This window comes from Diachasmimorpha longicaudata, chromosome 14 (genome assembly GCF_034640455.1).
Source record: "Diachasmimorpha longicaudata isolate KC_UGA_2023 chromosome 14, iyDiaLong2, whole genome shotgun sequence".
Lineage (NCBI taxonomy): Eukaryota > Metazoa > Arthropoda > Insecta > Hymenoptera > Braconidae > Diachasmimorpha > Diachasmimorpha longicaudata.
Window position 1 is genome coordinate 323279 of NC_087238.1, and position 6000 is coordinate 329278.

Here is a 6000-nt window from a genome sequence, read left to right on the forward strand (position 1 = left end):
CTCCCTCCCTCATTTTCCTATAAATATTTAATATTAATGTGTTTTCCTTTTGTTTCAGGCCGGCGCCCATTGGGAGGCAGGTGTCGGTCCGGACACCCCGAGAGCGCGGTGGGTCCGCGCTCTGAGGTGCGAGGCGCGGCAGTTTGAAGCCGAGGGTGAGCAGGTGCTCGCCCTATACGACGTCGAGGATGCCTGGGCCCTCAGGATCCTCTTCGGGGAGGAGCCCGCCCCGCCCGACCTGACGGAGGAGGACTGGACCCTGGAGCAGTGGGACTGAGATCCCCCTCCACCCCCCCCCCGTTTGATTAGAATAAAATTTTTAAAAAATTGTATTTTCTAATTTTAAGTTTTTTAAATAAAATAAAATTTTAAAAGAAATATTTTCTTTTTGCTATTTTTATTCATTCCCCTCAATTTATTTCCCTTAGTTTTCACATTTTATAAGAAAAAAAAAAATAAATAAATTATAATATAAAAAAAAAAAATGAATAAAAAAAAAACCTGTATTTTAGTTTTAAGTTGATTTAATAAAAAAAATGTTTAAAATAAATTTTTGTATCAATTTGTTCTTTTTGCATTATCCCTTCCCTTAGTTGTAAGTTTAAATATTAAAAAATATTTTAGATTTAAGATTATTATTTTTAAAAAATTGTATTTAGTTTTAAGTTATTTAATAAAAAAAAATTTTTTTTTCTAAAAATAAATATTTGCGGTCCTTTTTTTTAAATGTCTACTTCTTGTATTTTTAAATTATAATTAAATAGGAATTGGGTGGGGGGAAAATTTGAAGGGAGCATTTTTTCATTTTTATTTATATATTTGTTTATTTTTTTCCATGAATTACATTTTTCTTACAGCTAATTTTCATTTTCGCGGGCCGCGGATTTTTTGAAACTTCGTATTTCAATTCGAAATACGAACGGCTAAAAACCCGCCTGTCAAAGCTGACGGTGGCGCCCCCCTGACAGTCGGTAACCCCTCCCAGAAACGTACATTCCCAGAATTCCACAGTGTCGGTAAAACCGTAGGGCCGCCTCCTGACACCAGGAGGCTCTGCGCAAATGTAAACACTGTAGGGCCCATTTTTTAAAAAATTAATATCTAATGAACAAATAAACTTAAAAATATGTAATTTGGATATTAATTATCAACAAACGATTCCCTATCCCTTAATAATAACTATTCGAGTCTACAAATAAATATTAAGCGAGTGGAGGAATAGCCCCTACTCATTAAATTGTTTAATTAATTATTAAATAATGAAGACCTACAAACGTTTTTAGTGAATAACAATATTATACAAAACTACAACAATCAATCTAAATTGATAAAATACTTAATTTTCAAATAAACAGTGCGCGCCAACTAGCAGCGGTTAAATCGCGGTTTTTTGAAACCATAGGGCAGAGTCGCAAAACCATCAAGCCGCCGTTTTGGGCCTGTCGCACGTACGATCTTACTCTCAGGTTTCGTGATGACGTCATGATACACTGTCCGACGAATACCATGATAGTCGATCTGGTAGGGATCTGCTTTATCGACAACGAGCGCACGAATCGAGTCGTAATGAATTTGTTTACGCGATTCATAATTCAGTCTAACCCCTTTTATTTTACTAACTTCCGCGATACTGCCGTCCGGTTTTTTTACGCGATAAGTGTAAAATTTAGGCCCCCCAGAGACAAAAGAAGTAATGAAACTTCCTTCTCCATAGCCCTCTACTTCGTCGGTCAAATCCCCTAGAAAATTCCCTAGCGGTAATTCATTTCATCCATCGCTGACGTAAATTACCGAATCTGTATCATAATATAAAACACGTTCTTGTTGTTTTTCTAAATAAGAATATAACTTTAGACGCGCGTGAGCGGTTGTATAAGCCGCAATAACAACATTAGCCTTAGTGGACATTTCCGCGGCTTCGTTTAAATGTTTCCAGGACATGAAGAGAGTGTCGTTATCGACAGGAACAAGTCCTGTTACTTCAATTTCAGGATTAAACATTATATTTGCAAATTCCTCGTGTGTTCGAATAATAGCTTTTTTTGTCAAGTTTCCCCTCTCCCCAAATTTACCCCAGAGACAGTTTAAACAAAGTTTTGCTACTGCTCTTAATCCGGCATTCTTTTGAATTTTATCTTTGTCAAGTTTTATCCCTTCTCGCGCCTCATATTCAGCAATATATCTATTCTTTGATTCATCATCTACACACTCAGCAGGCCAATCCGAAGCCTCTTGTTTTATTTTCAAAAAAGTGTTAATGTATTCGGCAAATAATCCACCTGTTCGCGTCACAGGATTATAACGCGTAGTACTCTTATACTCCCAAAGCTCACTGATTTCTAATATTTTGTACCCCATTTCTACGGCTTTACGAAGTTCTGGAGCGACCCAAGTTCCCAAAAATTCGCGATCAGCGGGATCATCATGAGGGCAATTGTCTTGTACAAGATCATCGCAGCATGATCGACAGAGAGGGAACAGTAACTTTCCATGGGCTTTTACTGGTAAAACAGGGTGAAATAATTGACGAGGGGGTAAAACGCGACATTTCACGAGACCTTCTATCCGCGAAATATTATTATTAGGGCATATAAGCTGACAATCACGCCCCACATGGACAGTGGGATGGCCAATCGGGAAAACCCCTGTCTTTAAAACGTATGGGTATAACGAACAAACGTCAACATAGCGAATTTTTTCATTATCTTTTACATCATAATGTGTTACGGTATTTCCTGTTCGTCCCCCGAAAAATGCATCGCGTGGATCCAGGGCTATAAACATCTGCTGATCAACGTTTTCTACAAAATTCGCCAACGCACGATCTATCTTTTTTTGACGAATAAAATCGCATTCCCACATTTCAACGACTTCATAACCCGAGTGCCGCAATTCCCGTGTAATACCCCCTGTTCTCTCATATCGACTCTCTAGTGTATCCTTGTGACTTAACTCTTTATCTCTATTGAATTTGAAACACCGTGGGCATCCGTGCCAATAACATCCGTGGAACTGATATGCATATTTCTTATTATTATTCGCGGTATCCTCCCAAAAACCATCTAGATGCAGGCCTGATGTCGTTCTGTGCTCACGAGGTCGTCCGGCATGTATTATTCGATGATTCTCGCAATGTTCGCGCCACAAGAGCCATTCAATTGCGATTTTCGACTGCACTTTCCCTAACCGATATCCTCCCTGAGGTATAATGCCTATCTGCTTGTCTTTTAAGAAATTTGTTTGAAAAATACGCATGCATGTAGAAGCAATCGTTACACACTCTGTAAAAGGACAGACATTTCCAGCATTCATAATCAGTTTTCGAAATTCAACACAGGCTCGTCTCAAAATTGTAACATCAAGCCTGCAATAATGAAGAATTTCTTTACGAAAATCAAATTCATAATTTTCTTCGACACGATCATTATACCAGGATAAGAATTTTTCACGATCTTGTACTCCCATAGTGTCAGCACCATAATATTTTCTATCAGGTATAGGCCCTACGTAGTTTTGATTGTCTTTTGTATTGAAAAAATGTGGAAAATAGCTTTCGCTATATTCCCCAATCCAAAAGCTTTCGGTAAACTTGCAAGAGCCATGTGAAAATAATTTAAACTGTCTATAAATTTATTATCCCCAAAATCCATCGAGATAATGTTTGTTCCGTTAATTATCGCTTTAATTTGACTGTTAATGCGTTTCATGACGTCTCTCAAAACGAATTGTGAATCATAGCCTTTCGCGTTATGTGCAATACAAACTACTTTTTTATACGTCTTACCCATCGACGTGATGTAATCAACAAATCCTCGCACAGGATCCTCACCATCGAAAACATTTTCCCGATGTTTACACACGCCACAAGGATTTCCGTGATTATCGTTGGCGTTCACAATGTCATCGTCGGTCATATCTGCACAACGATCACACACAGTTTGGGCAACGCAAAGATTAGGAATGTGTACGTTGACATCTGTAGTTCCTTGCAGAAGCTCATCCTGTCTGGTTTCAAAGTCGTAGAAAACAAACGCCACGCGTTTCAAAGTCAATTTTTTCTTACTTTTTAAGGTGGGCATATAGCAGAGATGAGAAATATCTTCGTCCTTTTGACATACGTTGCAATAATATTTATGGCACACATGATTCTGAGTTTTGCGATGATCAATTTTCGTATTACATTGGCCACACAATTTTATATAGTCACAGACGGTGGGGTTATTTCCGCTGAAAGATCCTGGTTTCTTATGTTGATCGAAGCACAATTGGCTGTGAAACTCTCGATTACAATCGTCACACACTATTTTATCAACAATCGTAGAGTCACACGGAGGATTCTTCAAACACCTATCACAAGTCCGATCACAAACATGTCCTTGCGTAGTGTAAGGTTTGTTACAATGCTCGCAATAATACTTCACGCCAAAGAATGAAGGTAAATTTTGGATTGGCTCATAGTGGTTCTCTTCAGGATAATACACAATCGGTAAGGTATATCGGACGGCCATCTTTCTGCTAATCAATTCAGGTGTACCATCGTAGAGCACAGGGTGATCTTTTCCGTTTCTCATGAGGGAATAGACCTTGATAAGGCATCCTTCTTCAGCCAAGTATCGCTGATATTGAGCAACTTCCTGTAGACCACAGCCTTCGTCAGGAGCAATGACTCCTGCCCTTCGAGTTAGTCTTTCGGCCTCCTTACGTTGCATTTTTCCCTTGCATTGCCGGATTGCCTGCCATACCTCGTGGATCTTGCCCTTATCAGCTCTGGTTTTTAATTTTTCTGCATGTGCTTTGGCCACAACAAGTGATCGGGCTAGACACAAGCCATCTTCATTCGAAATCTGAAGGATACATTTTCTACTAAGCCCTCTTTTCATGGCGTTTTCAAGGAAACCTTGACCTACCGGGGCTTCAGCCACGTGAAGTTTGATCCAAAACTTATCGGCACATCCGAAACCGTTTGCGCTCTGCGCGATAGAGCTGGCAAGATTCCATAGATTTTGAAACTTATATCCTTTGATCGCACGTGGACTTATCCAGGCATTGTCTGTTTGCATATTTGCAAAATTGAATGTCAGACACATTCGATTCATACCACGTCCTCCAGCCTCAATAATTTTATTATAAACATCACGAAAAGCGTCCTCAACCCAGTCGGCAGGATCACGACTTTCAGGTAAAGGGTTGATTGCAAACTCCATCACATGTGTGTCGAGTTCGAAACGTGGAAGTCTCTGGCGTGATCGCCGTATTGTCCTTAAGGCCGGCAATCGATTTTCAATCTCTTCTTCGCGGCCATTTTGTTGATCTGAAATTGGGTTTAGTATTTTTCAATAAAAAAATTTGCCTAAAATTTTTTCTCGGTATTATAAAAAGGTCCGAAGCTAGATACTTACCATTCTGTTGATCTAGTAAATCTAGATTAAACTCTTCAACAGCTTCCAAAGCCCTAGGGCCACTCACAACATTTTCACCACCACCACATTGAATATCAAAGAGCGCAGAATTAAAATTTTCGAATAAATCTCCATCAAAATTATTTTCAATGGCAAAATCACCGAATAACTCAAGATCAAAATTATTTATCCAATCAAAATCTCCCTGTGGAGGTGTAGTATTTTCTTCGGACGGGTCACTGGACCCCGCTAAATCGTTTGGGTCCGACATTGTGAATGTCCCTTGGACGACTGCAGTTAGTGCGAGAAAATTCGGGCTATATTGGGAAAAGTCAGGGGTTTTACTGTTGGCGCCACAGGGGGGCTACTGCACTTCTTCGCCTTTTTTACCTGCCCCCGCCTACGCGCATTGTCCTTGCCCTAGTCATAGGCAAGCCCACTTGACCCGAATACAGGTGCATTACGTCACGCCCCTCTCTAGCATTTTCAAATCCATATTTTCGGATATCGTAAAATTGTATAAAATGATGAGATTTTAGGCATGATTAATCAGAAGGTAATATGGACACGAGGTGGAAACATTCCTTTACTGCAATGATTT